This window comes from Solanum stenotomum, chromosome 2 (genome assembly GCF_019186545.1).
Source record: "Solanum stenotomum isolate F172 chromosome 2, ASM1918654v1, whole genome shotgun sequence".
Lineage (NCBI taxonomy): Eukaryota > Viridiplantae > Streptophyta > Magnoliopsida > Solanales > Solanaceae > Solanum > Solanum stenotomum.
The window spans coordinates 49,773,602-49,801,354 of NC_064283.1; the positions used below are offsets into that span (position 1 = coordinate 49,773,602).

The 27,753-nt window shown below is 36.6% G+C and overlaps 3 pseudogenes; all 3 read left to right on the forward strand.

Moving 5' to 3' along the window:
- LOC125857094 (uncharacterized) lies at positions 1 to 26,730 on the forward strand (annotated as a pseudogene).
- Positions 19,297 to 20,341, forward strand: LOC125857102 (mitogen-activated protein kinase kinase kinase 20-like; annotated as a pseudogene).
- Positions 21,354 to 25,317, forward strand: LOC125854574 (bifunctional pinoresinol-lariciresinol reductase 2-like; annotated as a pseudogene).
- Positions 26,731 to 27,753: the final 1,023 nt, after the last annotated feature.

The following is a 27,753-nucleotide window of genomic DNA, read 5'->3' on the forward strand; positions in this document are numbered from 1 at the left end:
ATGGAGTTTGAAGAAGAAGGGTATCGATTTCATCCAAGAGATTCAGAGTTATTCACATTCCTTCTTAGGTTTATCGCTGAAAAAGATTTGTGTGACAATGGTTTTATTACGGAGTGTGATGTTTACAAACAAGAACCATGGGTAACTTATGGCTATGGGCGTCATTGCGGAGGACAAGACGATCGGGATACTAATATTTTTCGATACTTTATTTCGCTGAGGCATAAGAAAAAGAAAACTAACGATAGATTTTGCAGAGTTGTGGGTAAAAATCTAGGGACTTGGAAACATCAAGATAAGGGGAAATGGGTTAGGAGTAAATAGAGCAAGCCTTTGAATATGGGACACAAGAAGAGTCTCTATTATGATACCAAGATATGCTGTCCTGATGATGGCAAGTGGCTCATGAAGGAATATGTTTTTTGTGAAGCTATTCTTAGAAAGTTCAAAAACTCTAATTTTAGAGATTATTGTATTTTTGCTATAAAACGAAGGACGAAAAAAATTCGGCTAATTGTTCTCGAAGTAGTAATGTGAGTACAACTGTTATGGATTTTTATGGTGAACAGAAGGTGGATACAAAGGTGATTTCAGGGGTAAATTCTGTTGTGCCATAGATGGATCAAGAATATAAGGAGGTCACTCCTATCAATATTGTTGAACCAATGGCGCAAATTCAAGAGGCTTTGTCAGGTGAAGAGATAATCAAAGAGCTATTAGAAAACGATGATCCTGAAATAATGTGTATCTGGAATGATGACTATGGAATGATCAATCATCCTATCAATGTCATTGAAAATCCAGCGATGGAAGTTGATGATGTTGAGGTGCAAATTCAAGAGGCTGTTGGTTACGGGAGTGGTGTTTCGGAATTTGAGAACATGTTATATTCTGGGTGTTTTGATGAACCTCACAAATGCAGGGACCTGGTCCCTGAGTGCTCTCGTCCAAATTCATAATGGGGTACAACTGTAAAGCTGTCATGTTAGGTGGTAGGTGAAAAGTGTAGTATACTTGTAACGACCTGAGAGTAGCCCCTAGTCGTAACACGGCGTATTCGACCTCGAAGAGGTCTTATACAAGCCTTTAGCATATCATGAACATTAAAGCATATGAAAATAGCGGAAAATTTAAAACTTTTCTTTACAATCGAAGTCTATACAAAATAAGAGAGAGTTTATCACACTACGTCTCAAACCATCTATAACATTTAGAATAACAACTCTTTCATAACAACTTAGGGACACGGCCCTTACATAATAATTACTAGGGGCACGACCCTTACACAAGTCTAAAGACATAAAACATAAAGACATAATGACATAAGTGTACGAGGTAGGTTCATCCTCGAAACTATGAGGACTCCCCAAGTCTTCATTCCCAAGCTCCTTATAAACCTAACTTCCAAGCATAAGACATCACATCACCAAACCCTACACTTTGTAAAAATGTAGAAGAAATATGGGTTAGTACAACACTCGTACTAAGTATGGAAGCCATGCATAAAAACCATTAAAACATGCTTAAAAATGACATCTAGTTGAAACCATGCTTTATGCACATTTTGAACATCATCTTGAAAGAGTTGGAGAATCACAAGTCACAAGCAATACACATATAGTTCATCAAAGCACAAAGGATAATAACATCACCATAAGCATAATCTCTAACCATAATCTTAATATAATATTACTCATTACAAGACATACTACTCATGCATATTCAATCATTAAGATCATTACATCATAATATAATAACAACATAAGTAACCCTAGGTTCTACTTGTGCAATGCATAGGTAGGGTCCATAGTCCTACCTACACTAAGTATTACCTTTGAATCACCATGCTCATACTTATCATACATTAGTCTTATTCAAATAGTCCATACCATAGGTAAACCATCTTCATAATGATCATACATAACCTAGCTTCAACATACATAAGTCATAATCATCATAATCATAAGAGAAACACTACTACAACCATCCCTTAGGATCCCACAAGTGCAATGTGCAAGAGAAGTCCCATACCGTCCCTTACACCATGTAGAAACCCTTAAGAAAACCCTAGTAAGAGTTCACACCTTCATTTACTTTTACTTTTACTTTTTACATTAGGGAAATATTGCAATAACCGACATAGACCATGAGAGCTACATGGAATCCAGTGTTCTACTCCCACACTGAAAAGAGAGGGTTAACACTTGCCTAAAGTGTAACCATTCGTACATAGCTATCTAGGTGGATCCACTAAGCTAGAGTCTTATGTGGGTACATAGTTAAGGGTCAAGGAGATTGCTTCTAGAAACCCTAACTTACTAAACGTGGGGGTTTCCATCTCATGAGACAACACATACCGTGGGTAATCCAGACTTGCTAAACGTGAGGAAACCCATGTAGGGAGCCGGACTTACTAAACGTGAGACTCCCATCTCATTTACATGCCCTTTCGGTGCTAAGCATCTAATTCCCTTTTGTAATCATCTTTAGTCATCACATAAGTTCACATTAGCCTTTACTAGACTCTTATGTAGACATCTTACCATAATAGCTCATATGTGTTCATAAGTGAGTAATAATCCTTTCACCGTAGAAACACTTAGCAAGTGAGTAAACCTTTCACTTTACATTACATTATAATCATGAGAACTACCTTTCAATCATATAACAATCATACCATAACATACATACATACTTCATAGCTAATTCAAGTGTAGAGGGTTAAGGATGAGGAAACTAGGTCATTAACACCACAACAACACATTATGTATAGAATCATTACAATCTAAGTAATTCGCCTTTTAAAGTAGTCATTAGTCTTTACATTACCATTTATGGTCATATAGAATACCTTTAGGGAATACCCCTCATATAGTCATAAAAGCTCAAGAGTTCATAGATGAGAAAACCTTTCATCAAGAACCTTCTTCATGTGAGAATGACCTTTCACATTATCATACCATGCATAGCATAGACTAGTTTAGAGTACAATTGAGGAAACCTTTCAAGAGACTCACATTCATTACATTAGCAATAGCTTCATTCATTTCATATTCATATAGTGTTTATGAGAATTACCTTTTATTCAACATATCAACACTACCATAATCATAACATAATATTCATACTCACATCTTAGCATACAGAGTCATATCTTCATGGTCATGTACATTTCATGCATAATAGTATGTAAAGGTGCATATGAGAATTAGACTTTCAATTGACACCATAGATATATCATATTCATATTTATGCGTGGAGTGTGTGCGTGCATGATTGTCCTCACAATGGCACAACAACAACATTAACATCATAGACACCTCCCTTGTCAAGGGGGTCATAACATATACATAGTTTCCCAACTCATGCACAATTCACATATATTTCATTTAAGGATCATAGACCATGTAAATCACCCATCTAACATTCATACAATAGACAAGGATACATTCATCATTCAAGTAGGTCATTCATGGCATGTATAGAATCATATATCCATATAGGGGATTATGTGGGTAGGGTCCTTCCACAATAGCACCTCATACAATTCAACATATAGACCATACCATGTTCATAACATATCATTCATATTCATAATGTATCATACTTAGTCATATCTAGGGTTGTAGGGAAGAGGGACCTTGTCTCAACACTACAATTCATACTAACAAGTAAGCACCTCCACCATAAGTGGATCAAACAATTCATTCAAAGGATATATAATAAGTAACATCTCCCCCACAAGTGGATCAACAATTCAATAGAAGGCTACTTACCAATTGAAAACCTTCATTCATAGCCATCAAGGCTTTCTTCAAGATTCAACCCTATTTTCTTGATATTCATACATCATATAGGATAACCTCACAATACAACAATGAATTTCATAATAACATACTAGATTCTCATCCTTTAATCATCATTCAACACAAGCTAGGGTTTAGAATTGAGAAAGAAAAAGGGAAACCATGGGTCTTGTGGGGAATTGTTCAAAAACCATAAGTATTACATGAATTCATCCACAAACATTCATATATAATCATAAATAACCATTATAGATCAGTGGAATCGATTTTAGAAAGAGACCCACAAATTTGATTGAAAACCTAGAAATTGGGGATCATTGAAAACTTAGTTGAAAGGGCTTCTTGGTGATAGCTAACCAAGAATAAAGGACTCCCATACCTTAGCCTTAGAATCCCACAAATTTCGTGATGAAAAGCTTCCATCTCCTTGCCCTAGCTGATCTTCTTCTATGTTCTTCAATGGAGGTTTTTGAGAGAGAAGATTTTTGGGAGGGAAAAGGAGTTGGGCTTTTATTTGGGTGTTGGAATAATTGATTTAATTGGGTGAGTTTTGGGGTTAAAATGACTTAAATAGGGGTCCTAGGCTTGGGAAAAATGAGATATCCTTGAGTTAAAACAATTGGGAAAAGACCCAATAAGTTACTTGCTGGAAACTGCCGAAATGGCATCACTGAAGCCTTCACGGACCGTGATCATCACCACGGACCGTGAAACGGGTCGTGAAGATTTTCAGCCTGACAGTGCTTCACTATTTCGGGCATAACTTTTTACTCCGAGATCAGAATTGGGAAAACTTGGTGGCGTTGGAAAGAGGACTCAGAGACCTTTAATTCTATAGGTTATGGCATACATAATTCGTTTTGAACTAAGAGATATGACCATTTGAAGTTGACCCTATACGATGTCTAATGGAGAGCCCTTCACGTAAGGGTCCACGAGCCGTGATGCCTACCACAAGCCATGGTGTCTCTCATGGTCATGATACAGTATCTAGGAAACCTTCCCCTTAAGCCCTAAAAATCTAAGGCACCACCACGAGCCTTTCCACAAGCCGTGGTCATCACCACGAGCCGTGAAGTGGCTCGTGTGGAGGGGTTGTTTTTGGGCAGCCTTTGTTTAGCCACTGCCTAGCCTACCACGAGCCACACCACGAGCCGTGGTCCTCACCTGAGCTGTGGTGGTGGTCATGGAAGTTGAGGCAATGTCCATGGAAGAGTGGACTGCCCTAGTCCTCTTCCTTGGCTCTAACCCTCAAACTTAGCCCTTTCTTAGTCTACTAGTTTCCGGACGTCATGGTCGTTTCTTGACGTTTGATCTCTAAAATCACCAAACTAGCTTCAATAGCCATTTTTCATCATTTAANNAGAGTGGACTGCCCTAGTCCTCTTCCTTGGCTCTAACCCTCAAACTTAGCCCTTTCTTAGTCTACTAGTTTCCGGACGTCATGGTCGTTTCTTGACGTTTGATCTCTAAAATCACCAAACTAGCTTCAATAGCCATTTTTCATCATTTAAACAAGTTTCCAACTATAAAACTAACATGTGAGGCTCTAGTTCAACCTACTAGATTTAGTCAAGCCTTAGTTAGGTCTTACTAGTTTCGTATGGGGCGTTACAATACTGCACCAATAGGAAGAGCGGACGAGATTGTCTGTTTCAGTGGCTCACAAATGCAGGGACCCATTCCCTGGCAGAGTTCTCTCCATTAGATGTATAATGGGGTACAACTGTAAAGCTATCCTGTCATTGGTTGGTAAGGCACCAACGTACTGAACCATTCAGAATGGACGAGGTTGCTTGTCCAACGGTTAATAACTCTTTATGGTTGATATTTTCAACATGACAAATAACATATTAAATTCATTCATTCAAAAGATGAAGAGAGCCAACAAGCCTTTCAAGAACTCACAAAGAACATTGCAAGGGACCTGGTCCTTGCAAGATTGCGTATATGAAAATGTGATAAGACAACTGTCAGAAAAACTGCCATCTCTAATGTTGTAGGTGCACAACTTTTCTAAACAACAGGCTTTCAGCCAATAGGGTCGTCTGAAGGAGTTTGTGTTTATTTTATATAGTCTCTTCTCCAAAACACAAAATTAAGATTTTGCAAACAAAAACTCACAAGCTTAAAAATACAAAGCTATATTCAAGGAAGAACTCAAGCACAAGAACACATATATCAAGGATCTGATCAACTTAAGAAGTGATTTTCATACCTTCTGTTGTTCTTGAATGTTTGTATTGAGCTAAACTTGTAGGATTCATTTCACTCTTGTTAGAAACATTTCAAATCTTCGTTTGAGTCTTTGTAAGAACATTGTTAGAGTTAACTTTGTGTCTTACGGTTAAAGTCTATATTAATTAGTGAGGGTTAGTATAGTGGGCAATGGATGCATTGTTTTGGCTCGTTAAGTAATAGGTTGTATTACTTAGTGTTGAGATTAGGAGGTTAATCTCAGCGTGTGGCTGTAAAGTATGTTTTACTTTTGCTTGAGAATATTAGTAAAAACAGTTTGAAAATCCTGTGTGACAGGTCGTAGTTTTACTCCCTTGAGCAAGGAGGTTTCCACGTAAAACTTTTGTGCCTATTTTTATGTTGTACTATTTATTTTCTGCACTTTTATTCTGTCAGGTACTGGTCTTGTGAACACTGTGGATGCATATATTCCAATAATTGGTATTAGAGCTTTGGCTCTCTATCTGGTTAACACCAAGAGAGAGGTTCATGCGAGGAATAACAACACCATTGAACCTGCAAAGAAGTCAGTCCCCTGCAAGGCCAGAAGATTAGTCCAGAAAAATCACAAAGCCAAGAAGCTACTGATTTGTGGCATTGGAGTGAATGAATACGATCTGATCTCATCTTGTGAATCGGCCAAGAAAATTTGGGATCTGTTGAAAACAACCTATGAGGGCATTGAGGAAATAAGGAAATCTATGCTAGATCTCTTTACTACTCAGTTTGAAAGTTTCACCATAAAAGAAGGTGAATTCATTCATGAAATGCGTACCAGATTCTCCACCATTATATATGAGCTTATGTTTCTTAACGAGCTAGTCCCTGTGTGTAAGCAAGTCTCTAAGATACTGGAAATTCTTCCCAGATCTTGGACAAATGACTTTGTGGTTGGCAATGAGACAAGGGAACCTCGAGTAGTGACGTTGTATGCACTATTTGAGAATCTTCAAATTCATGAGAGGCTTGGAAAAAGGGAGGGTCTCTTTCTTAAGGGTGAAGACAACAGGACAGATCTGACTGTTGCCAATGAATCACTTGCTTCCAAAGTGTCACAAAATGAAACCCCGGAAATAAATGAGAATATGGGCTATCTCACTCAAGGATTTCAAAAAATCTTGATAGAACGTGAAAGTTACATGAAGAAAGAAAATCACAACTGTGCTACAAGCTCTAGTAATGTGGGTTACAAGTATGATCAACCAGGTCACTCCATTAGAGACTGCTCTATGCACAAAGTTGACCACGAAGAATATGTTAAGTCTGGATAAAGTAAAGACAAAGAGGGGGACCAAGTCCGTGACAAGCCAAGAAAAAGAGAAGCCTTTTTCCAGGTAGTGAAGAAGGATATGGCTACATAGGAAAATTCCTCAAGTGATTCAGATGATTCTGAGCACTCTAATGATGCTATTATGGCAAAGTCAGATGCGGATGATGCTAATGAAAAGGAACCCTATCATACTTTAAGCAAAACTTCAATACTTTTTCTACCACAAATAACAATTGAGAATGAACCCTCAAAATAAAAACACATGAGAATGAATGATCACAAGTTACATGAATCTATACAACCTTAATGAGGTCCCTCAAATTGTGTATCTATTTGGAGATAGAACAAATCCTACTAATCAGTGACAGAGCCAGAAATTCAATATATATAAAACAAAGGAAATTCAATAACTTTTGTATATATGCATGTGTATGTCAATATATATATATATATATTGATAAATCTAGTTGTTGTACTACTTGATTTGATAAGTGATCTAACAACTGAGAATGATCTCGTGAATAATAGTCTAGACATCTCTCAAGATGGAAAAATTGCTTTAGTTTCCCAAATATCTGATATTGAAAATCAAATGGTTGTTCTAGAAGCCGAAAATCTTGAACTCAAGGAAAAGATAAAAGGGGTAACTAATACATTTTTTAAAGGAAAGAACGAGGCAAGTAGCTTGCAGCTGGAGCTTTAAAATAAGTTGCACACTGCTGAAATGAAAATGGAATTGTCTTTAGAAAGAAATCTTGAGTTGGAGAGGGACCTGGTCCATGTAAAAGAGGAACTTGAAAAATCCCTCAAATGGACCAATTCCTCTAAGATACTTATAAATCTAATTGGTCAAGGCAAACAACAGTAGAAGAGGGCTAGGCTGTGAAAAGATAGATTCCGCATACAATCCTCACAGCAAATCTGTTTCCAATGTTGATAATCTGCTGTGTGTGCATTGTGGCCGAGATGTATATCTTAAGAGAGAGTATCTGTTTGAAAAGATATGAAGGAAGTCCGTCAAACTATTCCAAATAGAGGAATAGACTGAAGAAGGGACCCGTTCCTGCTTATGGTCCTAAGTTGAAGAAAACCAGTCTGTCTCACTGGACAAAATATTTTCTTATCACTTTGTTATCTGCTTACTGGGAACTCTGTCTCAAATGAGTTCCCAAGGCTAACAAGTGATTTGCTATGCAAGTGAGAGGAAGTAGTAACAGCTAGTGGTTGTTCATGAATAGCGGATGCTCAAAGCACGTGACTGGGAAAACTGAAAACTTCCTCTCTCTCAAGGCACTTTAATGTGGAGGTGTCTCTTTTGGCAATTGCAAGAAATAGTACAGTTTTTGTGTAGGCGGTATTTGAAATTCTATGGAACATTCTTTTGAAGCTGTGTACTATGTCAATAGGTTGAAGTGCAGTCTTCTAAAGTTTCACACATTTGTGATAAAGTAAATGAAGTCAAGTTCCTATTAGATAAATGTGTGGTCACAGCTTTATCTCTCGGATGATGATGCTGACAAGAAGAATATGCAAGAACATGTACTGTTGATCTAAACACTGCATTTTGTAACATTCCCACTTCCCTTGATGCTCAAGGTAAGAATACTGATCTATGATACATGAGACTTGGTCACTTGAGCCTTTTCCCTCTAAGAAAACTTGTGTCAAGGGACCTGATCCACGGTCTGCCCAAATGAAATTTGCAGATGACAAAGTTTGTGATGCTTGTGTTTAAAAGAAGCAGATCAAACCATCCTCCAGGTAGAATAAGCAGGGGTTTAATCTTTCAAAGAACCTTTGGGTTGAGGTGGTGAATACTACACGTTTTGTGACCAAAAGGATGAAATTAGGAAGTTTGATCCCAATTATGATGAAAGAGTATTTTTGTGGGCTATTCTTCATATAGCAAGGTTCATCTGGTGTATAAAAATGTGTGCATTGAAAAAGGTGCTCATGTGATTTTTGACGAGTGTGGAAGAATTGAGAAGTTGCAAAATAAAGAAGATTCTGAGATGGACGAGCTGCTTCATATTCAGAGAGATGGTCTAACCAATGAGCTTGCTAAAGCATATCCTCTTCATGAATCCATCAATCACAAGGAAGATGATGCAGATGAAGAAGCTAATGAGGGACCCGGTCCGGTAGATGTTGCTGAACAAAGATGATGCAGTTCAAACTGATAATGTGAATTTTGGAGTTGAGAATGAAGAAGTTGATCAAGATCAGTTTGAAAGAAGCAAAATATGACACTCGGTTTCCTGACCAGCTGACAGGTTGTCCAAGTTCCTCTCAACAATGGTTTCAAAAGAGGTAAAATTGACAAAATCCTCTTTTTAAAATCACAAGGTAGGGAGTTGTTGATTATTCAAGTACATATTGATGATGTCATCGTTGAAGAAACCTTTGAGGTGTTGTGTGAAGAGTTTGTTGCACTCATGAATAGTAAGTTTTGAAGTGAGCATAATGGAAGAATTAAATTTCTTCTTGGTGCTGTCAATCAAGCAAACTTCTAAAGGTACCCTTGTTTGTCTAAAAAAGCTCATCAAGAAGCTGCTCAAAAGGCTTAAAGTACTTGAAGTCAGGACAATGTTAAAAAAGCGCAATGTCATCATGAAGTTTTGCAAAGACAGGGACCTGGTACCAGCTCATAGAAGTTGTTGAAAAGGTTTCATATTATGGATGACTAGACAATTCATACTTCTAGGGGCACTAACTTGAAGTTGGATGCTGATGAACCTGGTTCAGAGATTTCATTCTTGCACAAAAGAATCAAATTTAAAGGCTGCTAAGAAAATCTTGAGACATTTGAAGAAGACAGAGGAGCCGGTTCTATTCCGTCCATTGGGAGACTTTTTTATTTAGAGTACATGGTGATGCTGATTATGCTGGGTATCAAGTTGATGGAAAGAGTACCTTAGGAGCGGCTTATGCTATAGGCTGATCTCTCACTCATGGGGAACTAAAAGGCAAGAATCAGTTGCTCTTTCAACAACTGAGTCAGAGAATGTAGCAAGTGTAGCTTGATGTGCCCAACTCTTGTGGATCAAGTAGCAGCTTGAAGCTCTTACAAGACCTGACCGAGATAATCAAACTGAAGTTGGGAATGCTGAAACTTGATTTAATGGATCCTTCCTGAAGCAATGAACCCTCTCATAACTATGCAAAGGGAGCAGGTATCCTTGTTTTTCAGTTATATATGTTTTAGCAAGTTCAGTCTCATACCTTTTGTAGGTATACACACATGGAACAACCCTGAAGGTAAAGGGAGGTCAGGACAGATCAAGGCAATCAAATTCACACTACAGAGAAGGACCCGGTCCGTTCTTGAAGGTTAGCACTCTTAACATTGCATTTTGAATTATGCATGAGAACCGCTACAATTTCCACATGTCTATCATTCCGGTATCTGACCGTTGTCCCATCTTTTGAATACCAAAATGACACTTTCTTTCACATAATACACCCTTTCACTTCCTTTATACTCCATATTTCTTTTCAAATCCCTTTCCAAAATCTGAAATTTCTAAAACCCTTTTTTCTCCTCTCTCAAAAACACTTCAAATGGTTAAATCCTTTGTTCTTACTGGAGAATTTTTTGATGAAGATGTTTTTAAGTGTGAAGAGGGACCAGGTCCACCAAGCAAAAGGGTTAAGTGGAAAAGATGATGTTTAAAAAAGGGAGAAGTTGATATTCTGAGAACTCAAAGTATTTTGAATAGAAGGGTGTCTGATTTTGAAAATAAAAAAACAAAAATTGGCAGCCCTGAAGGTTCAACATGAAGCCTGGTTGTGGGTAAAAATCTAGGGACTTGGAAACAACAAGATAAGAGGAAATGGGTTAGGAGTAAACAGAGCAAGCCCTTGAATATGGGATGCAAGAAGAGTCTCTATTATGATACTAAGATGTGTTGTCCTGATGATGGCAAGTGGCTCATGAAGGAATATGTTTTTTGTGAAGCTATTCTTAGAAAGTTCAAAAACTTTAATATTAGAGATTATTGTATTTGTGCTATAAAAATGATGGCCGAAAAAAATTCTGCTAATTGTTCTCGAAGTAGTTATGTCAGTACAACTGTTATGGATTTTTTTGATGAACAAAAGGTGGATACAAAGGTGATTTCAGGGGTAAATTATGTTGTACTGCATATGGATCAAGAATATAAGGCGGTCACTTCTATCAATATTGTTGAAGCAATGGTGTAAATTCTAGAGTCCTAGGGAGTCTATGAAATTGTGTCTGTAGAGTCATGGTTATCTATGTGAAGCGCTCCACATCTATAATTAGGACGGTGCAACATTTAGGAACTATATCACTTATTTCATACTCATCTCGTGTGATAGAGTGTATCTCTATAAAAGTCTCTACCTAACACGTGCTTGCGCGTGTCTTTCAGATCATGCCTCCACGAAGAGTTATCATAGGTCGTCCGGCTAGGAGGAATGTTGAGGAACAATGGGTAACTAATTTACCTGAACTGCAACCCCAAGGATAGGTCACCAATGCTGAGTTCCATGAGGCTATCCGAATGTTGAGCCAAGTTGTGACCAACCAAGTTGGGCAACCAAGAGAGAATCGTTAGGAAGTGGCTGATACTTCAAGGATCCGCGAGTTCTTAAAGATGAATCCTCCAAGCCTCACTGGTTCAAGCATCATGATGATACGAAAAACATTGTTGAAGAGCTTAAGAAGGTTTTTGAAATTATGCATGTTACTGATGCTGAGAGAGTGAAACTAGCTGCATACCAATTGAAGGGTGTCGCTAGAATTTAGTTTGATCAATGGAAAAAAGAACAGGGCTGAGAGTGCACCACTTGAGAGCTGGGCTATGTTTGAGGAGGCCTTCTTAGGGCGTTTCTTTCCCTGTGAACTGAGAGAAGCAAAGGTACGAGAATTCCTTACTCTTAAGCAGAAATCTATGAGTGTTCATGAGTACAGTCTGAAGTTCACCCAACTTTCCCGCTATGCTCTGGAGATGGTTGCTGACATGAGGAGCAGGATGAGTTTATTCGTTGCTGGGTTGTCTCGTCTGTTAAGCAAGGAAGGCAAGACAACTATGCTGATATGGGATATGAACTTAGCAAGGCTGGTGATCCAGGTGCAACAGGTTGAGGAGAATAAGCTGAGGGATAGAGAGGAGTTTAGAAACAAGAAAGCTAAGACATGGAATGAGTCCGGGCAACAGAAGAGTAATGCCAACTGGTCATCTTTCCAACAAAAGAAAAAGGGACCTGCTCCATCATCTGCTAGTGCACCTGCACCAAGGAACAAAGGTGAGTACAATAGTCAGAAATCACAACATTTCAGAGCTAGACCTGCACAGTCTCAAGGTAGTGTTGCACAAGAAGGTAATGGGATTCCTGCATGCGCTAGGTGTGGTAGGACCCACTCAGGGGTGTGTCGTGATGGCTGCATTGGTTTCTTTAAGTGTGGTCAGAACGGTCACCTTATGAAAGAGCGTCCTAAGAGCAGACAAGGAAATGTTAATGGGGTAATATAGCCCAATCTTCTTCAGTTGCTCCACCAGAAAGAGCTGCATCTAGAGGAGCTACTTCAGGGGCATGCGGAGGAGGAAACCGTCTTTATGCTATCACTAGTCGCCAAGAGGAAGAAAACTCTCCAGATGTTGTCACTGGTATGATTAAAGTCTTTCCTTTTGATGTTTACGCTTTTCTAGATCTAGGAGCAAGTCTATCTTTTGTGACTCCATATGTTGCAATGAATTTTGATGTTCTTCCTGAGCAACTTCTTGAGCATTTCTGTCAAGAGCACCATGGCTAACTTAGTTGAGTTTGATATGGTAGATTTTGATGTCATTCTAGGTATGGACTGGCTTCATGCCTGTTATGCCTCAATCGATTGTAGAACTCGAGTAGTCAAGTTTCAGTTTCCTAATAAGCCAGTTTTTGAGTGGAGGAGTAGTTGAGTAGTGCCTAAGGGTCGTTTTATTTCATACCTTAAGGTGAGAAAGTTAGTTTCCAAGGGTTGTGTCTATCACTTAGTCTGAGTTAATGACTTTAGTGTCGAAACATCACTTATTCAGTCAGTTTCAGTTGTTAATGAGTTTCCAGAGGTCTTTCCAAATGATCTTCCCGGAGTCCCTCCTGAGAGAGAACTAGACTTCAGTATTGATATTATTCCCGATACTTGTCCTATCTCCATTCCGCCATATAAAATGGCACCAACAAAGTTGAAAGAGTTAAAAGAGGAGTTGAAAGATCTCCTAGAACAAATATTTATTCCACCAAGTGTCTCACCTTGGGGAGCTCCGGTCTTATTCGTGAGGAAGAAAGATGGTTCTCTTAGAATGTGCATAGATTACCATCAGTTGAACAAGGTTACTATCAAGAATAAGTATTCTCTTCTGAATTGATGATATTTTCGATCAACTTCACGGTGTCACTTGTTTTTCTAATATAGACCTTAGATCTAGCTATCATCAGTTGAGAGTACGAGAAAGTGATATTCCTAAGACAACTTTCAGGACCCGCTATGGTCACATGAGTTCGTAGTTATGTTCATTGGTTTGACCAATGCTCCTGCAACATTCATGGACCTTATGAACAGAGTATTCAAGCCTTATTTATATATTTTTGTTATCGTATTCATTGATGACATCCTAATTTATTCAAAGAAGAGAAAGATCATGCTAGTCATCTCAGAGTAGTTCTCCAAACTCTAAAGGATAAAGAGTTATATGCCAAATTCTCTAAGTGTGAGTTTTGGCTTGAGTCTGTGGCATTCTTAGGTCACATTATTTCCGGTGATGAAATTTTGGTTGATACTCAAAAAATAGAGGCATTGCAAAATTGGCCTAAACCCACATCTCCAACTGATATTAGGAGTTTCTTGGGGTTGGGGCCGGATATTATAGAAGGCTAGTCGAGGGGTTCTCATCTATTTCATCTCCTTTGACTAAGTTGACTCAGAAAACAATTAAGTTTTAATGGTCAAAAGCTTGTGAGAAAAAATTTCAGGAATTGAAAAAAAGGTTGACTACTGCCCCAATATTGACCTTACCAGGTGGTGCACAAGGTTTTGTGATATATTGTGATGCGTCCAGAGTTGGATTGGGTTGTGTATTGATGTAGAATGGTAAAGTTATAGCTTATTCTTCCGGACAGCTTAGGGTTCATGAGAAGAATTACTCAATCCATGATCTAGAGTTAGTTGTTGTAGTATTTGCTTTGAAAATATGGCGCCATTACCTTTATGGTGTTTATGTAGATGTGTTCACCGATCATATGATATAAGTATTCTCTATCACCCAGGTAAGGCTAATATTATTGTTAATGCCTTGAGCAAGTTGTCTATGGGTAGTACTGCCCATTTTGAGGAATACAAGAAAGAGTTGGCAAAAGATGTGCATAGACTTGCACGATTAGGAGATCGTTTAATGGATTCCAGTGAAGGAGGGGTGGTAGTGATGAATGGGACTGAATCATCATTCGTGTCCGAAGTTAAAGAAAAGCAAAACCAAGATACTATTTTGCTTGAATTGAAGGCAAATGTTCATAAGCAAAAAGTGATGGCTTTTGAACAAGGGGGAGATGGTGTATTGAGGTATTAAGGTAGGTTGTGTGTGCCAAGGGTGGATGAACTTCAAGAGAGGATCATGGAGTAAACTCATAGCTCCAAATATTCTATCCATCCGAGTTCCACAAACATGTATTGTGATTTGAGAGAGGTTTATTGGATGGAGTAGTATGAAGAAGGGCATCATTGCAGAGTTTGTTGCTAAGTGTCCAAATTGCCAACAAGTTAAAATAGAGCACTAGAGGCCCGGTGGTATGGCTCAGAATATAGATCTTACAGAATGGAAGTGGGAGATGATTAATATGGATTTCATCACAGGCTTACCACGGTCCCGCAGATAACATGATTCAATTTGGGTGATTGTAGATTGAATGACTAAATCAACCCACTTTTTGTCGTTAAAGACTACCCATTCAGCAGAGGATTATGCTAAGTTATATCTTCAAGAGGTAGTTAGACTTCATGGATTTCCAGTGTCGATTATATCAGATAGAGGTGCACAATTTACTACACAATTCTGGAAGTCATTCCAGAAAGGTTTGGGTTTAAAGGTGAACTTGAGTACTACTTTTCATCCTCAGATTGATGGTCCAGCATAGCGCACTATTCAAACTTTAGAATATATGTTGAGGTCTTGTGTGATTGATTTCAAGGGTAATTGGGATGATCACCTACCTCTCATTGAGTTTGCTTATAACAATAGTTACCACTCTAGCATCCAAATGGCTCCTTATGAGGCTCTTTATGGGAGGCGATGTAGATCTCCTATTGGATGGTTTGAAGTTGGTGAAGCTGGATTGATAGGACCAGAATTAGTGCACCAAGCTATGGAAAAAGTGAAGGTTATTCAAGAGATATTGAAAATAGCGCACAGTCGTCAAAATCATATACAGATGTTAAAAGAAGAGACTAGAGTTTGATGTAGATGATTGGGTGTATTTAAAGGTTTCACCCATGAAGGGAGTTATAAGATTTGGTAAGAAGGGGAAGCTTAGTCTCTGGTATATTAGCCCTTACAGGATATCCAAGAAGATTTGCAACGTAGCTTATGAGTTAGAGCTATCCCAAGAGTTGGTACCGGTCCATCCGGTATTTCATATTTCCATGTTGAAGAAGTGTATAGGCGATACTTAACTTATTATTCCTACTGAAAATATCGGTATCAAGGATAGCTTATCTTATGAGGAGATTCCTGTTCATATTCTATATCGTCAAGTTCGTAAGTTGAGAACCAAGGAAGTAACATCAGTCAAAGTTCTGTGGAGAAATCAGTTTGTTGAGGAAGATACTTGGGAAGCTGAGGAGGACATGAATAAGAGGTACCCACATCTCTTCGAGTCCGGAGAAATTCCAAATTAAGGTACTAATCCTTTTCTTTGCATTTACTTTAAGCTGACTTGTTGTGTTTAGATTTTGCTTGTTGGGTGTTTGAGTTGGATGTTAGGTGTTACACCCTTAGCCTACTAAGAGTAATCTCATTCGAGGGTGAATTTTCCCTAGGGGGAGATATTGTAACACCCCGCTAGTTGAAAGAGCTAGAATTAGAAAGAACCATTTTTGGAAAGAGTAAAAAAATCTGAAATTTGGCAAGTATGTTAAGTATGAGTTTTGGATCCACTTCAAACGACCATAACTCCTGTACAAGATGGGTTTGGTGGGCTACAAGATATCAAATGAAAGGTCTTTCAATTATCTTTCCAATGCCACCGAGTTTGCTAATTTTCGAGTTCGTATGAGGAAGATATATCTGTTTGAAGTCGGGCTGTCTGGATAAGGAAAGTCAACCAGATTTTAGAAGGGTATTTTGGTCTTTTCATTACCCAATTAATTAAATCCATTTTTAGTAATTTATTTGGGGTCTAAACTGAATTGGTTCAGTTTACGCACTCAAATTTCACGCAAGGGTTTTTAGAGAAAGAACTCAAGAGGAGAAAGGAGGAGAAAAGGTCAAGATTCATCAAGTTCTTGTGATTTTGGTTGCGGAATTTGCCAAGGATTCGATCCCAAGAGGTATGTGAGACTTTCATAGCATTGGGTTTGTTCACCCACGCGCCAATCATGTTTAGTACAACGAAATTTGTTATAGAAAGTTGAAAGTTTGATGATCTTGAATTGTGTTCTTGAAATTGGCTTTCGTTCTTGAGATTTGATGGGATTGTTGAGTTCTTGATGGAATCATGTCGATTTTAGAGTCCTTTAGGAGTAGATTCTTGTGTACATGTACTGGGTAACTGAATCTAAAGAGAAATTGAGAAAAAGAATCAAATTTAAGCGAATTGGGGTTATAAAACGAAGAAGAAAAATGTCGGGTGAAACTGGCAACCCAGTCCGCGTCATGGACCGGCCCCCCCCCCTTTCACATAAATTTTCTCCGCGTCACGGACTTCTCTGTCTCAAAATGTATTTCGCGACCAAATAATAAAATACATCTCCGTGTCGCGGACTTGCTTCCAGACAGTGATTTCTTGATCGTTTCTCGTGTTTAACTATCTAAAAACACTCTTAATCATCATGATATCTTTCCTATCACAAATCATAATCTTGAATTCATAATTCAAATTTAAGGTAGAATTAAGAGCCAAGTCTAGAGAGTTCTTAGAGTGTTTTTTTTCAAAAGTCTTTTGCAAACGTTTTAAAACTTGTTTTAAAGACTTGAGCATTGAGTTGAGTAAGAGTAAAAGTGATGTTCAATACTTCAAAAGATTATATGGGAACTAAGTATTCCCAAGAGTTAAAATGTTTTCACATTTAAACAAGAGAGGAAACACTGATTTCCAAGAGAGGAAACACCAATTTCCAAGAGAGCTTTTGAGCTAGTTTTTGAGTAATAATCTCAAACCACAGAAAGAGTTATGTTTTAAACATAATATTTGAGAGTAGTATTGAGCACCAATTTGGGGACAAATTTGAGTTCAAAAAATTCAAAGTCTCCATAAACCGTGTCGCCAACATGGGTAGAAAAGGGTCATACTTTTTAGATGATTCCTTAATGCTTTTAGCATAGACTAGTGGATCTATTTAATGATTTAGGTTCTATACCCCTGGCAAGGTATAGGACGGCCCTGGCAGTGTGAGGCAAAACATTGTACCATCACTTAAGCTCATAGAGACGGTTTTTGGTTAGTGAAACTCCCACAAAGATATTTTGTGTTCTTATATACACAGAGTTATTTGTATTTTCTTATACAAACTGAGTTATTGTGTGTTTTTTAATACACTAAGTTGTTTTTACATGTTTTTAAGTTTTTCTTTATTTTGCATCCTTATTATTGATTTATATTGAAATGAGTTGAATTGAGTTGAGACAAGGTAAGTTTCTTCAGTTCCATTTCAGGCTTATGTCTTATTTAGTATTCCCCTCGCATGCTCGTATATTCAATGTACTGATGTCATTTTGCCTTCATCATTTTACGATGCAGATACAGGTAACCAGGATCAACATCCAGCACCTCGTTGAGCATTCAGAGTCATTTGGTGAGCCTCTTTGCTTTCCAGAGGATCCCTTTTTTACATTGCTTTGGTATTTTCAGTCGTTAGGGTGATTGGGGTCTTGTCCCAACATCCCTCATAGTTTTAGAGGCTTCATAGATAACTAGTTATAGTTCAGTAGTCTTTCCATTTTCATTCTATTATGTTGAGACTTGAAATTGCCTTATTGGCCAGTTGAATGTTTCCTTTATAACATTCCAGTTTATTACATGAATTTATCTTTGTTGAGTTAAAGTATTCCGCTGAGTAGTAAGCCAGGCCAAGGGTTCACTTGGGGCCATCAATGGTTCTCGAGTACCAGTCCCGTCCAGGGTGCAGACTCGGGGCATGACAACTACAATTAGAGAGTTGTGAGCGGTAGTATCAAATTTGATTTACAATATAATCTCAAAAAATAGTCTTAATTTTTTTTTCCATTTACAATTCTTTCTCTTTGTGTCTTATATTTTCACACTAAGATGAAATAAGAATAATGATAAGCAAATATATTTTTAGGAGAGATATTCAAAATTCAAATTTCAAATTATTCCTTGAATCAAAGAAGTGAAAAATAATTCACGTGTGAGAAGAATAAAAAATACCCGTGAACTAAAAAAACATGAACTTCACTAGACGGATCTAACATACCTATACACAGATTTGTTTTAATAAAAAATAAATTAAAATTTTATATAGGAAAATAAAAACGAAATTGAATTAAATTAATCCCTAAAGGAATAAGAAAACACGGGAGAAGAATAGAGTAGAAGGAAAAAATAGGAAACAAACCTTTAAACCAAATTAAAATAGAAATTTGGTTAAATTTGGTAAGGGAAATATAGATGTAATCGTTTTTTATTGAGGATTTTCATTTTGGTATAGGAAAGGGAATATGATAACATATATCATCTATAAATTACTCTCTAATGTATTGTTATAATATACTACAAACATACTGCACATTCAATTCTTAATTTCCAATGGTGGAATTATTGTGGAAGAGAGGCACAACTCTTGGTCAAGGTGGATTCGGTATTGTCTTGTTAGCTTCTACCTCTAACGCACTATTTCATGGTGTTACTCTTCCATCTCTCATCGCTGTCAAATCTTGCAACTACAGTGATTCTGAATAGTTGAATGAAGAAGTCAAAATCCTCCGAATGTTCAAACATTCACCTTACATTGTTCATGAGCTAATGTCTCTTTTGAAGATAACGTCAATCATTACAACTTATTGCTCGAGTATGCTTCAGGAGGAAGCCTTGCTGATCGTCTTCAAAACTGCAATGCACTGTCGGTGTTTGAAGTTAAGAAACACACGAAGAATGTTCTTTTAGGGCTCAATTGTATACACAATAAAGGAATCATTCACTGTGATATCAAACCTGGAAATATTCTCCTTGTAGGGGGGGACAAAACTGCCAAGATTGTTGATTTCGGGCTCTCTGTGACCTTGCAACAGGGCATGAACCACATAAAGGTATATGACACCTGAATCTGTGATTAACACTGAGTATAGACCACAAGTTGATATTTGGGCTCTTGGCTGCACTGTCTAATGAGCTGATTACAGGGACACTGCTGTGGGAAGACGCAGATGGTGATGATGTGTTGGACAAAATGGAGTTGGAGGAACCAAAGTTTTAGAACTCGAAGTTGTCAAATGATGCTCAAAATTTTCTGGAAAAATGTCTTGTGAGGAATCTCAACACGTGTTGGACTGCAGACGTGCTGTTGAACCACACTTTTATGCAGAGTTCATCCAAAGTAGCCGACACAACAAAGACAAGGAAGAAGAAAATTGATTCAATGTCCCTTCTACACAAACCAATCCAGAAGATAGCATTCAAGATCGGCCATCATAAATTGTCGTGGCAATTGCTGGATCTGAAACCCCTTGTACACAAACAAATCCAGAAGATAACATTCAAGATCGGCAATCATAAATTTGTGAGGCAATTCCCAGATTTGAAGGAAATAGCGAATGAAACTTGTGGAAGGGTACTGGGCACTGACAATAGATAGATACATAATAAAAATTGATTTGTATATATATAGAGAAGTATGTATGGGCTTGATCCCTCTTTAGGATTTCTTTTGGGGTATGTAGGCAATGAGTGACGAAGATGATCACATGTGCAGCCCCTTATTAGTTTAATAAAAAAAAAGTTGTATAGTTGATCAACATTCTTTATTAAGAAAGACAAGTTGTTATATCTGTGTTGAAAAGTTGAGTTTGTTATTATGATTGAATTGCTAGGTTAGAAATCTATGGTTTCCTTGTTAATATGACTCATTTGTTGTGCTTTTCCATATCTCTGTTTTGTCACCAATTTAAACAATATTTTACACGTCAAGTACTATTGGTTTTGGGGAATAACAAAAGAAAACCTATACTTCAAGAAAAAACCGACAACAGAAAAGAAAAGAAAAACAAATTAAGGGTGTGTTTGATACGGAAGAAAATATTTTCTCAAAAATGGTTTCTAATTTTTCTCTGTTTGATTGGTCCAAAATGTTTTCGAAAATATTTTCTCTAAGAAAACAGATTTCCTTAAAATGAGGAAACGACTTCCCTAATGAAAATAGAAAATACGAGTTCCATAAGTGACATTCCAGGCTCATTGTCTCTTGATCCCACCCATGGCATATAGGAATTTTGCTACAGGTATTTAAAAATTTAATATATATCTCTAAAAAGATGTTTTCATTTGTATACACAATATTATTTTCTATATATACAATATAATTTTTCGAAAAAGGGTGTTCAAGTAACCACTTTTGAGTCTCATCCAATGTCCCAACCTAGACCATCCCTCCCCGAACCCCCAACCCATTCTCACCCCATAATATTTTGCTTGATTACATAAATATATTTTTTAGATTTTATTATCATACAGTAAATAAATAAGAAACTCGCCTAATTTCCAAGAAACATGATTGATTCTATAAATAGACAACATATGGAGTATCCATCATATATTAACTAACTATATATCCATTGATCCCAGGAGAAAAAGAAGAAATATATTGAGAGATGCAAAAAAGCAATGTGTTGATAGTGGGAGGAACATGATACCTTGGAAAGAGATAGGTGAAATCTAGTTTGGCAAATGGACATGACACATACATTTTAAAACGTCCAGAAATAGGAGTTGATATTGAAAAAGTTGAAATGCTTATTTTTTTTTAAGATGCAGGGAGCTCACCTTGTAACTGCTTCTTTCAACGATCATCGAAGCCTCGTGGATGCACTTAAACTCGTGGACGTTGTAATATGTGTTGGGATATACTATTAACCATGTAATTGTGTTATAGTATTTTTTTATTTAATCCCTTGTAAAGATTTTTTATGTTATTTATTTAATATAATAAATTTTTGTTTAAATAGATCATTATGTATATATGTGTGTCCATTGCTTATATAGTAGACAATTTTGTGTATGGAGTATTTTAACTCATACACGGAAGATTAAAATTGTTGGTGCATATAAGTTATAAATTTATGTTCACGATCAAAGATGAAGTAGGACGAACATCTTGATGATCGTAGCACAAGATTAAATATAATTTGATCTTAATTATGAGAATGGTTAAATTCAACTTCTTGTGCTAGTACATTTTGTATGTATTGAACGGACCAATTAGAGACATTTGTTTATGTTCTGAATATTTATAAATAAATTCTCTAGTCCACTACATGTACTTATACTCTCAATCTTGATATAATTATTATGATCTATGTAATTTATTTTATTGTTTTAATCTATTAAAAGGTGAGACTTTTTGATGAGTCAATAAATTCCTAATAGATTAGATAATGACAAATTACATTAGTGAAATAATAATTAGTTGATAGAACCGTGTCTCGGACCCGAGTTGAAGACACCCCTTTATGGTTACTTATAAGTTTTCACGTGAAAACCCTGCAGGTGGATTTTAGATCCGTCACGTGAAATAAGTTAAGTAAATATAATAAAGGATTAATTTAGTCAATGAATTAAATTTTCAGATAATTTTGATTTAATTGATTGGTGTCGGTAATTCTAACACGGGGGGTTAAATAAGATGTAGTGGTAGATTTCGAAATTAAATCGAGGAGTGCAATTACAGAATTTTAGTGGAATACTTTGTAATTTATTGCGATATGGTTAATTCGTTCATTTGAGAATTATTATCGTAGTTGGAAGCCTCTATTAAATATATCTACGGTCCCTACTATGCCTGATTAATTGACCAAGTTTGAAAAGAAGGACAAATTAATTTTATTGTTGATCTTCTTTAAAGGATGAATTATTTGAGAATTAAAGATTGAGTTAGTGACAAAAACGTTTGGCCTTAAATGGATGAAAACGTTTTTGTTCTTATTACAAAAACGTTTGGCCTTTAATGGATGAAAACGTTTTTGTTCTTATTACAAAAACGTTTGGCCTTTAATGGATGAAAACGTTTTTATATCAATTTATTCTCATGATCCTCTTGATTGCTAATTAAGCTTGAGATTTATTTGGACGTTTTTCCTATTCATTCTTGAGTTGGAAAACTAGATAAATAGGCTGGATATGGCTTGAAAGAGATTATCCTTTTGAAAAACAAATAATACTTGCCCACACAAGTATCTTGGTAGTAATAGTCAATCAGGGAATAGGAGAAGATCGTAGCTCTGGATCCTTGGCATCTGGACGACTTTTGTGAAAGATTCAACAGGTTAGTATTCTTCTAAACTCGGTTATGTTATATTGTTTAGTCTATATGTAAGATTTGTGATCCTTAATATAGCTTCCGTTGTGCATATTCTAACAATATGTGCCATCACCGGTGTCCATATTCGTAGCCATCATATCTTGCTTCAACTCAAGCTTGTGGAGTACCATCAAAGAAGCTGGAAATATCAAGGTACATATGTTAGGGTTTTGCCCTGATTTTCTTTCCTTATGTGAAGTTTAATTTTTCCTTTAAAGAAAAGTCAAAAGTATTACCATAAATGCTTGAACTTTTTCTAAAAGGAAATTTAATTTTCTTCCATATTTGATTTATTCTTTCCTTAGAGGAAAAGTTTGGAGATCTATAAATTGAAGATCCCTATTCTCATAGCAGAACACAATAGAATCCACAATGTAATCATTTAGAGATTTTAGTTTATGGGGAGATTTATTCTCTCAACAATTTTAGTATTTTCTTTTATATTAGTTTTTCATATAATAATATTATGTTTTTAGTTAAAAAAAATGGTTATGGAATGGAAGAAACTAGAAAGAAAAATTAAAGAGAGAATGAATGATAACTCTTTGTATTGATTCTTGCATTGATTCAAATAGTAGAGTACATCACTATTTATAAGTAATTAAGGAGAATAAAATATACTCATTATTTTACTTCTAGATACTAAACTAAATATTTTGCAATTAATGTAAGCCCTAGACTTAAAAGGAAATAAAATACTATAGAATATTTTTAGACTAAAAAGAAAAAAGTAAAAAGATTCTACCAAATTCCAACAACGTAGTCTTACACTTTTTATGCAATTTTGGTTTTTATATTATGACTCGGAAACAACCTCCGACAAAAATGCAAGGTAAGACTGCGTACAAATACAATAGGTCCTTGTGGCCGGGCAGTTGAATCTCCTATCTAAAAAGAGTAAAACAATTTTAAAATACATTTACAGATAAAATGTCTTATGATTGTAAGTCTTCCATTAGATTGGCCTTTTTTCGAACTCCTTGATGAAAATTCTGGCTCTGCCACTGGTCGGGCCCTTCCCTGGACCCTTCGCATAGCGAGAGCTTTAGTGCACCGGGCTGCCCTTTTACTTGCTTGAATCAATTATTTGGATAACTTTTGATTTTCCTAAAGTTGGGAGAAGTGACCATTCTATTACAAAACGAAGCAAAGTGAGTTTTTTACATAGTTTTTAGTTACTAGTTGAGTGACGTTTTGGATAATTAAGTTGATCACTCTGGTTGTTCTATTAAATCGAAGAATTTTTGGTATGCAATATCACATAAACTTATAAAATGTACAGAGATTTTTTCCATCTGAGTTTGGAACGGATCCAGCAAGAATGGAAAATGCAATGGAGCCAGGTATAGTTACATTTGATGATAAAATGGTGGTGAGGAAAGCAATTGAAGAAGCTGGCATTCCTTTCACTTATGTCTCTGCTAATTGCTTTGCTGGTTACTTTCTTGGTGGCCTTTGTCAAATCGGTCATATCCTTCCTTCAACAAACTCTGTTGTCTTGCTTGGAGATGGAAACCAGAAAGGTAATTCTCTCGAATTTAAGTTATATATATCATTATAATGTAAATGATTTCTTACATTATCAGGTCATCTGAAGAATATCCACAACAAGGTTGGACCGTTGATGTAGCCTTTTGGCCACAAGTTCATTGGAACCCATAACTTTTACTTACATATATAATATTACTAAGAATCTTAAAAGTTGAACTCACTAAATATATCATGGATCCACCTCAATCTACATGTAACTCTTCTTAAAATGTCGGACGGGTATTATTGAAAATAAGATAAGCTACCTGCTACAAAAATGTAATCTGATGATGTAAATATTTCTTATATGTACCAATTGTATATATATAACTTAAAACTCAATTCTCTCTTACAATTTTCTAGTTTTCAGGCCAAAGTATATGTGTAATATTAAAAATCTGATAATGTGTATTAGTAACTACATGTTTTTGTTTAATTTTTCAGCAATTTATGTTGACGAAGATGATATCGCAACATATACCATCAAGGCCATAGATGATCCAAGGACACTCAATAAAACACTTTACCTTAGGCCTCCTAAAAACATACTTTCTCAAAGAGAAGTGGTTCAAATATGGGAAAAGCTCATAGGCAAAGAGCTTAAAAAGTCAACTCTTTCCAAAGAAGAATTTTTGGCTCCAATGATGGAGTGTGATGTTTACAAACAAGAACCATGGGTAACTTATGGCTATGGGCATCATTGCGGAGGAGAAGACGATGGGGATACTAATATTTTTCGATACTTTATTTCGCTGAGGCATAAGAAAAATAAAACTAACGATAGATTTTGCAGAGTTGTGGGTAAAAATCTAGGGACTTGGAAACAACAAGATAAGGGGAAATGGGTTCGGAGTAAACAGAGCAAGCCTTTGAATATGGGACGCAAGAAGAGTCTCTATTATGATACTAAGATATGTTGTCCTGATGATGGCAAGTGGCTCATGAAGGAATATGCTTTTTGTGAAGCTATTCTTAGAAAGTTCAAAAACTCTAATTTTAGAGATTATTGTATTTGTGCTATAAAAACGAAGGCCGAAAAAAATTCTGCTAATTGTTCTCGAAGTAGTAATGTGAGTACAACTGTTATGGATTTTTCTGATGAACAAAAGGTGGATACAGAGGTGATTTCAGGGGTAAATTCTATTGTGCCGCGGATGGATCAGGAATATAAGGCGGTCACTCCTATCAATATTGTTGAACCAATAGTGCAAATTCAAGAGGCTTCGTCAGGTGAAGATAAAATCAACGAGCTATTAGAAAACGATGATCCTGAAATAACGCGTATGTGGAATGAGGACTATGGAATGATCAATCATCCTATCAATGTCGTTGAAAATCCAGCGATGGAAGTTGATGATGTTGAGGTGCAAATTCAAGAGGCTGCTGGTGTAGGGAGTGGTGTTTTGGAATTTGAGAACACAATGCCAGAAAATAATCTGCCTAAGGAACCAGCACACCTGCAGCAAGATTGTCCTTTTGGTGTTAATGAGGACCGTATTGCAAGCTTTGTTGGACTACTATCTGGTTGTGGGAACTCTGCTATCAGGAACAATCAGGTGCAAATTCAAGAGGCCCCCGGAGAAGAGAATGGTCAGTTGGAGCTAAATACTTTTTCTCATATTCAACAACTTATGATTTCTGACTTTGCAAATGTGAAGTCAAATATAACTATGCCTGAAATATATGATACTTTGGCTGAATATATAGGTGTCGATGCATTGATGAATCTGAACAATGAACTGCTGATCCATCCTTTTGATATTTCTGAACGAGCAATAGTAGAATCTAGTCAACATCCGGTGCAGATCACTCAAGAGGCTGCTGGTGAAGAGAATGGTCTGTTGGGGGCAAACTGTGTTGCCTCTTTCCAAAGTTCAAGAATTTGTTATGCCAGAAAATAACGTGCCTGAAATGTTAGATATGGGTGATACATTGTTTGAGTTAAACCAGACACCACAAGAAGAATCTGAGACACTTTGTGAAACAAGAAGAATCCAGCTTTGTTGCAGACCTTACAAGCCTTGTCAGATCATGAGCCTTTGAAGGATATATCGGATGCAATTAGGGCAAGTAAGAGTACATTATTGTTGGACCAACAATCTTGGTAGTCTAATGCGCATTTACAAGATATGCTGCTCTGAAGAATTGGACAAAACTAACTAGCTAGTTTCAGTTTTTAAAACACTATCAGGAGTTTTGTGCCTGCTTCATTGTCTTCTGTTTGATGTTTCTTATAGTTTATGTAAATTCTATTTGTCCAACTTTAGTGTTCAATTGCTAATTTTGACAAAGAAACTGTTATTATAAGCTTTATCACTTGTTACAAAAGTTCATACAGTCCCCTCTAAATGAAATTTTTTTCTGTGTCTAAACCAAATCTACATTCATTTAAACATATAGGTCTTGCTAGCTGATCGATTTATCTAGGTTTTCTTTAAATTTATATGTCCAATTTTATGCGATCGATTTGAAGTACGAATGTAGTAATGATGAATCAATGTCCAAATTTATGTCACCTTTGCTTTTTGGGACTATAGTGCTTCTCAATCGTTGAAAGAGGAGGAGGAATTTCTCGGTATGTTCAAACACTCTCCTTGCGTTATTAGCTGTTTTGGAGGTAATCTCTCCTTCGAAGATGAAATTGACCTTTGCAAATTATTGTTGGAGTATGCATCCGGAGGAAGCCTTGCCAATCATCTTCGGAACTTTAATTCACTGCCAGCGTTTGAAGTTGAAAAACACACAAAGAATGTTCTTTTAGGGATCAGTTGCATTCACAACAATGGAATTATTAACTGCGACATCAAACCTGACAATATTCGACGTAACTGCCAAGATTGCTGATTTTGGGCTCTCCAATGACTTTTGAATAGGGCATGAATTGGTGTGTAACTGTGACAATAGATAGATCCATAAATAAAAATTGATTTATAAAAAAGTACGTGTGGGCTTGATCCCTCTTTAGAATTAGTTTTGGGGTATGTAGGCAGCTTGTGACGAACATGATCTCACGTGCAAATGTTAATATGTCAAGTGTGCTAGTCCAATTTCAAACTCTGTTGTAGATTCTATTGTATGATTATCCATCTGCTACTCTTTCAATTTCAAAGTTTGCATTATGTCATTTATATTTCAAAATTATCTTTCTATGATCTGTCTAGAAA